Below are 9,312 nucleotides of genomic sequence, written 5' to 3' on the forward strand. Positions count from 1 at the left end.
GGCCTCTGATTAGATCAGAGGGCTTCTGAGGTTCCAGGTACTGCTCTGGTCTCTGATCTTCCAGGTACTGGTGTTGCCTCTGGTAGAGTGAAGGCTTCTCTCAGTGTTGTGGGTCAAGATAAGAAGATGAGGGGGAGAGATGCTGTTGGGGAAGGTTGGGCAGGCTCTAAGAAGTGTGGCAGGCTATTGATGGAGTCTTATTTGGGGTTTGAGTACCAGTATGACCTCCAGTAGAGCAGGTGGTATCTGTTGGTTTTGTGAGGCAGGATATGGAAGGAAACCCCTCCCACTCTTGATGACTACTACTTCTTCTTCTTCTTCTTCTTCTTCTTCTTCTTCTTCTTCTTCTTCTTCTTCTTCTTCTTCTTCTTCTTCTTCTTCGTATAGAATAGAGTTTATTGAGGGCATGGGAAGGGGAGTCAGGAGGGTAGTAGAGGCAGAGAGAGAGAGAGAGAGAGAGAGAGAGAGAGAGAGAGAGAGAAAGAGAGAGAGAGAGAGCAGAGGCGGGCCATGACCACGTGGAGAGAGAGGAAGAGGGAAGAGGGGGGAGGGGACAGAGAGGCAAGAGGGTAAGAGATTAAGAGGGTAAGAGAGTAAGAGATTAAGAGCCACTTTTTTTTTGTCTCAAATTAGTTCCCCTCTTAATTTTCTATCTTTTTTTTTTTTTTTTGTACAGGTGGTCATAGCTGTTATGTGTGTTTGCAACATCCATATCCATATCCAGAAGGCAGTGTTTTATAATACTCCACATCATTTGGCTCTTACCACCCTTTTACTCCATTTTTTTACAACCTTCTCTGGGATTTGGAAGGGAAGATATAAATGTCCTATTTTCCCATTTGACTTATTTTTAGCATTTCATCCACTTATCAGTCTTTGCTTTAATTGCAAAGGAGTCTATCTCAACTGAGCCTGAGAGTAGCAGTAGCCTATGGTTAGTTATATAATTATGTGTTTTTTCTACATGTTTGTCTGACAAAAAAACAGCGATAGGTTTGCATTAGGGAATGTGACCTCCGCAGGCCTAGGCTTTTGACCAGGTCCATAGTCCTGGGAATATAGAATATAGTCCAGGTCCTTTTCACTGACAAGGAACAGATACCCTTACCACCAGCATCCTGATGGTACCAAACAGATAACTAGGGAAATTTACTAGTTATAAATAAGAGAATCTTAACCTCTTTCTAATCTGGGATTTTATCTTTAAATTACAGTCATTTTTAAATTTGAAATTTATTAGTATTTAAATGTATGCATTAATGTAGCATCTTTCAAGGAAAAATTAACAAATGTTAATAAGCTGAGCTGAAGATCTTAAGGTGGTAAGGCCTACTTCTAACCTAACTTCCTACTTTAGCTATGCAAGGAAAGACAGAATGTATTGCTACAGAACCTCATAGTTTCTCTTAGGAGACTCTGCTTCAAATGAAAAAAGAAATCACAAACACTTTACTACTAAAAGAAAAAAATCACAACTAGTTAGTGATAACTCTAACTTGGCTTTTATTCAAATCAGTAAAGACTCTATCCTGAAAAATTAAAATTTTTGAACTTCCAGAAACCAATGAACCATCTAACCAACCAGCCACACAATAAGAGCTTCCATTGAAAGGCTGGCTCTTGTGAACATGGGAAGAATGATAACAGCAGTGCAGAAAAAGTCGATTAACTTGCAGCAGACCTCCATTTCTGTAGACTGAAGACCCAGGAGGGTGGTAGGGGAAGGGTGGTGGAGATCACAGACTTCTCTATTACACAGTACTTTTTCCAGTCAGGGAGGCCACAGTCTCTCTCTTTTTTTTTTAGGATAAAAATATTAAAGATAAATCTGTGGGGGATTTGTCTTCTATAAAGCTGACGTTTAATTTGTAAACCTAGTGGCTCTGTGTTGGTTCCTTGTGACACAGACTCAGTTTGAAGTCATAATAAACCCCTATAATTTTTGTTCAACATAGACCTAAAATCCAATCGCATATCTACTAGTAGTATTTTATGAAACATGCTCTTAAGACTGACTATTCATTAAAAAATGGAATTTTGATAAGCAAAATCTCACTATTTGAGACAAGTGGTTGATTATTGTTGCAGTAGCACTTGCTGGATGGTTTATCCTCACGTGGAAAGGCCATTCCCTCCCAATACTCAGCTTACTTAGTGCTTAAAAGGCTCACAAAGTTTTCACCTCATACTTAAATCTCCTTAAAGCCAAGTTCTACCATAAATGTAATGCGATGACAATAAGATCTTACAAAGTGTTTTCTATTAACAATCGCAACGATAATGCTTTAGCTTATTTGTAGATGGAGATTACCTGGAATCTGACATGGCAACTTGTCTCCCAATGCCTACTCAGTACAAGCATCACAAGCACAGACACCTGCTAGGGTTGTGGTTTTTAAATTAAAAACATAAGGCGTATAATTAGGGGCAATTGTTGATGTGATTTTCTTATTATAGTGATCAATGCTATAACTATGCTCCTGCCTCATAAATGTAACAAGCACTGTCAGCTGAAGATGCTTCTCTGGTAGATATGAATGTATTCGGTTCCATAAACCCAAATACTAATTTTACTTTTATAGCTTTCTAATTTATTTATTATACGAACATACTTAAGCCGCATTTATGAGATAAGAACTCATATTCTCATTGCCTGCATTCTTGCTTTTAAGAACTTTTTCTTTCTGCAAATACATAATAACTCAGATAAGAGAAATCCAGTCAATTAAAGTATTAAGGAGAAGCCGAGGAGATAACTGACTGAGACTGTCTTGTAGTCTCTGTACTTAGCTAGTGATAACCACCTCCTCTAATTCCTTGTTAATATGGTGATTTTGTTCATTCTCTGATATGTAGAGTGTAGGGGTGACTTGCTTCAGATAATAAAATAACCTTACAGTGTAATCCCCAATTAAAAAAAAAATAATTTCCAAATAGGCAGTCCAATCCCGGACTCAGAGAATGTCTCTCAAATTGATGCAATCTGATTTCTCCACTGAGACCTCCTTTCCTGTAATAGACTCCTGGGAATATTACTGAGTCATTGGTTTTTAGTTTGCTTTTATAGTGAGTTTCCTCATGCTCATCAGAGGGAATTGAGTTCTGTGCTCTTTAGTAATTTGGTTCTTTGTGTTTGGCATTGAGGGTCGGGAATGAATACATTGTAATGTACAATCGATATTTATTGTTTATACAATATGCTAAGGTATGGGCTAGTTGCAATTAAACTGTAGATTGTTAACCCCCACCCCCACTCATGCCAAGTTCTTATATATATGGAACTGGGTGAAAGGGAGAAAATGTTCAGTTACTCCCACAATTTAAGGTGTCTTTATGGAGATTAAATGGAAGCTCCTAGATAAATCTGTGGAACTGATACATACTCACTCTTTTGATGACTTTTCCTTTGCAGCCATACATGTGCAGCTGCAGCTTTATAGGCAATATGTAACATGTAACATATCTATCTATCTATCTATCTATCTATCTATCTATCTATCTATTATCTATCTATCTATCTATCTATCTATCTATCTATCTATCTATCTATCTATTATCTATCTATCTATCTATCTATCTATCTTCCCAGACAGCATACAACTTTAGGAAAATGCTTAAGGCTGCAGAGAGTACATTTTGAATACTCACAAGATTGAAAAAGCATTTGCTGTAGCCTTAGCTCTTTTGGGTTCTAGGGTTTCAAATTAGATTCAGCCGTCTATTTGCATGCCAGAAGGCTGAGCTTACTCAAACTCTCCCAGACCCAGCTGTTTCACACGACCACTTTTTGGCTTCTGAGGGCAGGGCCATACGCACTGTTTGGGATTTTCTTGAGGGCATATTCAATACTCTGCTATAGGCTTTTTAATTAACTGAAAACTCACTAGAGAAATGTTCAGCTCTGGGAGCTAGAGAAATGGATTAAAAAAGGAAATACACAGTTTTATTGTTATGAGATGACTTAGAATCTCCAATAATTTGGTTCTTTTTACAATCAATATAAGCCTAATTCTTTGAACCAGTCATCAGGGAACAAGATTTTCTAATGAAAAAAAAAAAAAAAAAAGTCTTGTATTAAGAAGGGAAGCCAATTGTCATAGAGCACTTAACTTTCCCATGACACCCAACTGCTTGGGACTAGTAACACACTGAAGCCCATCACTCGGATACTGTAGAACAGCACACAAGTAACGCTTAGACTTTTACCATGAGTAAAATAGAAAAAAAGTCTAGGTGCAGTAATATTAATTACTTCTGAGGCAACTAAATATGTATCCATTGAAAAGACAGAGCTAGAGAAGACATAGATTTTTGTCATGTAAATGATGTTCGGTTTTTAGAGAGGATTCCAGAGAATGACAAGATTTACAAGTCAATAATTTCTGCCATTAGCTTTTCTTCAGACACATTTCCCGAATGACCAGTAATCACTACTTCTTCATGGGTTTCATCCTGGAGTTCAACTTCAAATCTACATGGGACTCTTACCTTCCTAAAAAGCTTACTGAGTGTTTCCTTTGAATTTGGAACTGCTCTCTAACACCGAGTACGTATCAGTGAGGCTGCTTCTCTTACTGATCTCATCTCTGTCATCAAAGGAGAGAGACACCGAATAAAGCCCATTACTGCTCAGTGATTCAATGAATATTTCCTTTAGCAATAATATTTTATTTCACTTTTTGGGACAAGGTCTCACTGTGTACCTGAGGTTTGCCTCAAATTCACAATTTCGTACAAGCTAGCCACAAACTTGTAATCTTCCTGTGCCAGTCACCTAAGTGCTGGAATTACAAGAATGTAGAAAATCCGGGAAGTTTATTTTGCATGACACAGTTGTCATGACACCTTGGTTAGTTAGATCATGCGATCTATGTAGTCCAAGAATAAGCCTCTTTTCAAATTCATTGATATTTTCAGATCATTTTTAATTTCTTTGAAGATTCTTTTTCACATATGTTTTCAATCAGGATTGGTGTAAGGTTATGTTTAGGAATATACATCGATATACATATACATATATGAATGCAGTAATAGTAAAAAAAGGAGGCCATGAATTTGAAGGATAGTGGAGAGGGAGGTAAGAGGGTTTGGAGGGAAGAAAGGAAGAAAGGGAAAGAGAAATGTTGTAATTAAATTATAATCTCAACAACTGGGCCAGGCTCACATGAACGCATAGAAAATGAAGCAGCAAGCACAAGACTGACTCAAATCTGTGCAGAGTCCCCTGAATATATTATAGCTTTCAGCTTAGTATTTTTATGAGACTCCTGAGTGTACGAGTGGATGGACTTTAACTTTTATGCTTTTACTTGGGGCTCTTTTCCTTTGTTGGGTTGTTTTGCCCAACTTTGATGTGATAATTTTTGTTTTTAACTTACTATATTTTACTTTGTTATGTTTTGTTGTTATCTCTTAGAAGCCTGTTCTTTTCTAATGAGAGACAGAAAGGGAGTGAATCTGAAGGGAGGGAAGTGGGGGAGGAACTGGGAGAAGTAGAGGGTGGAGACATTGTAATCAAAATGTATTATATGAGAAAAGAGTCTATCACAGACTAACATTAGGGGAGAGAAAGAGAGAGAGACAGAGACAGAGAGACAGACAGAGAGACAGACACACATACACAGAGACAGAGAGACAGAGAGAGACAGAGGAGAGGGGAGAGAGAAAGAGACAGAGAGACAGAGAGAACAAACCCAGGTTGGAGGTCTCCATCATGTTCCTCCCCTTGGTGATATGGAGTCATGCAGAAGAAAGAGAGAAAGACTTGTGGGAGCCAGAGGAGTTGAGGACACTGGGAGAGCACAGCTAGTAGAACCAACTAAGCAGGGCTCACAGGGTTCACAGAGTCAGCTTGGCTCTGTGCTGTGTCTTCTGCATATGAGCTATGATTGTTTACTTGGTGTTTTTAGGTGAATCCTGATAGTGGGAGAGGCGGGGTTTTCTGATTCTTTTGCCTGCTGTTTGGACTCTTCCTCCTACTGGATTGCTCTGACCAGACTTGATGTTAGGGTTTGTGCCTCATCTTATTGTATCTTGTTACTCCTGGTTTGATTGATGTCCCTTTGTGGACTGCTCTTTTCTGGGGAGAGATGGAAGAGGAATTTGGGAGAAGGAAGATGGAGAGGTCTGGGAGGAGTAGAGGGAGGGGAAGCTGTAGTCAGAATATGTAAACCAAAAAATCTATTTACAATAAAAGGAAAAAAATTACAATCTAAAAAAGAAAACTAAAAATTTACATACCAACTGTAGAATGACTAAATTTTAGTAATAGTATATTTTATTGAATTATATATTCATAAAATATTTTTAATGTTCAATACTATAGCAACATCCATGATATTTTTAGCTATGAGGTTGTAAACAAATAAGGATGGCATAGCACTATTTCAGTTTGGATCAACACATATTTATGTGTTATATTCATAGAGGAAAAACTAGAATAAATTATCCACAAATAAAAAAATCAGAACTGGTTCAGAAATTTCATTTCTCATAATTCCCTGGGGAAGCTTAGGTACCAAGATTATAGAGTGAATTGAAAAATGTTCCAATTGTCTAGACCAGTGGTTTTCAACCTTCCTAATGCTGTGACCCTTAAATAAAGTTCTTCTTGTGGTGACCCCCAACCATTAATTATTTTTGTTGTTATTTCAAAACTGTAATTTTGCTACTGTTATGAATTGTAATGTAAATATTTATGTTTTCCAGTGATCTCAGGCAACCCCTGTGAAAGGGTCATTTGATTCCCAAAGGGTTCGTAACCTACAGGTTGAAAACCACTGGTTTAGCTATTCAGAAATATAAGTATGACTGTGCGTGTATCATGTGTAAGTATGGAGTCATTCCTGGGAAGTACACTATGCTGTTGTAATGACACGGAGCTAGTGAAAACGGCTGATGAGCAGATGTTTATACAATATATGCAAGTCACCTAGTCTGATATTTGCATCTCACTACAGTTTACTCTCAGCTTTTTTACTTCAAAAAGTAAGTCTCATCAATAGCTATAGTCCTATAGTCACTTGTTTTTTTAAGTACACCTTTTTAGAATTTGTAATGTAGACATACAAGGAAATTTTGATGGTCTATATTTTATCTTACCTTTCTACAGATTTTATTTGGGTCCTAAAATGTTCTGTTTCCACTCAAAAGATATGTAAATGAAGGCACACCCTTCAATTCTAATGCTATTTGAGAGGTTTACATATATCAGTAACTGATAATTATTTACAACGTATGACTAGAAAACATTACAGGTAACTTTATGTGGATATAATAGGCAAAGTTTACAGCAACCACAGGATTGGGTATACTATTGAATAAATATATACATCTTCCATATATTGATAAAGTTTCTGAAAGCATATTTAACACACTGATTCTGTGCATAGATGGTAAGTTAAGAAATGAGTAGAGTAATCCCATGATAGAATCAAATTATAACTTTTAAAACATTTCAAATTTTTTACATTATGTGTATCTGTGGGTACACATATGCCATGGCTCATGGAAGTCATCAAATTAGAAGACATTTATGGAACAGCACAAATATACTTTAATATTTTAAATTATTAGTGTAATTTTGATATATTAATTAAAAGCATAGTATTCGAAAAGAATCATAATGGAATACCTAGTTGAGAGGGTTTAGATAACCAATATTTTACACAGCAAAGAAAATTTCTTTAATGTATTTATTATATTAATTTGTGTCTCTTCTCAACTAGTTATGTTGAGACCAGGTATGACTTTACCTGAAAAAGATACAAAGATGTTAGTTAAAACTGATGTTTCTGGAACATAAAATATTGAGTTTAAGTCACTGATATTTAAATGAATCAGAAAATGTGTTATTTTCATAGCAATTTCTCTTGAGAGGTATTTGTATTGCTTCTATTAAAGAGACAAAGGTGTGATAATAAAGTCTTAAGAGGATTATTATATTGAAGGGAGGAGATTTGGAAGTTTACATTGTGCGACTCTTTGTGAATGCTCTTCCTGAGTTACGCCAGCTTTGATTCTTATTATTACCTGACACACTTACAATGACAGCAAACTATGCTTTTAAATAGGCCCGAACCAGTTGCTGTCAAACCTGTGTCATACACTACTTTTGAGAGTAGCATGTTAGATGATGAATGGTGCTAACTGTTCTAAAAAATAAATCCCTTTCACTAAGATACAAGGAGCATTTGTGACTCAGGATAAGGATGAGGATAAGACATTCTACCTCCCGAGGTAAGAGATACAGATGTTAGCCTTGTCAGCATAGCAGGAGGTTCATCTGGGGCTAGTGTTGCTGACTATCTGGGAGAACTGAGGGAAGATGGGAACAGTGGGGATTTCCCTTGAGTTCAGGGTTTGGGGATGTGGCCTATTTGAGATGGCTACTGTCAGAGAATCCATATGCAATACCATAGTCAGAAACCATAAATATCAATAGGAATTTTTCTAGAGCTCAGCTTGTCAGATCTCAAACGCATGTTGGGACTATATTGGATATGAGTGTTTTAGTGTGTTGGTGTGTGTGCTTGTGTGCGTGTGTGTGTGTGCGTGCGCGTGCGCGTGTGCGTGTGTGTGTGCATGTGCGTGTGTGTGTGTTACTTGGTTTTGAAATTTCCTGGTCAGCCCAGCTAGCAGAGCAGCAACCTCCAGGCATCTACCTGTCTCCATTTTCCCATCACTGGGATTATGAATAATTGCCACACCCAACTTTTTTATGTGGTTTCTTGGGACTGAACTCAAATCCTCATGCTTGTTTGACAAGCACTTTACCAACTGAAATATCTATTCAGCCCCTATTGACATTTAAATTTATTTTACAATGTTATTTTTTTTTCATGTGAATTGCAGGAGCTCTAATTTGATAAATCACCCTCTTTTACCTCTGTTAGCATTTTGGTGACTCTTCTTCTAGAGGGAATCAGTACTTCAAAGGGATCTTCTTTAGTCATGGATGAAAGGGGTAGAGACATGATGGGGAATACGAGGACTCTCAAATAGATATTTACTTTATATTAAATACAAATGTCATGCTCAAATTCCACTTAGAATGTGGTTGTAACAGAGGGAATTTGTGAAAATTAATTTAATAGAGGAGATTTTGTCATGTGATGAAAAGGTTTCCAAAAAATACTTGCTTGTTTAGAACAAAAATGGTTCTTCCCTGACATTTCTGTTGAGTAGCATGCCTAGTTCTTTCTAGCATCAAGGACTTCGATCAATTTTCTTTTCTTTTTTTCTTTTTTTGTGTGATAAAAATTCATCTTTTCAGGTCTTCTGCCAGAATTCTTTGGGGATAAATATGTGGGT

This window comes from Arvicanthis niloticus, chromosome 14 (genome assembly GCF_011762505.2).
Source record: "Arvicanthis niloticus isolate mArvNil1 chromosome 14, mArvNil1.pat.X, whole genome shotgun sequence".
NCBI lineage: Eukaryota > Metazoa > Chordata > Mammalia > Rodentia > Muridae > Arvicanthis > Arvicanthis niloticus.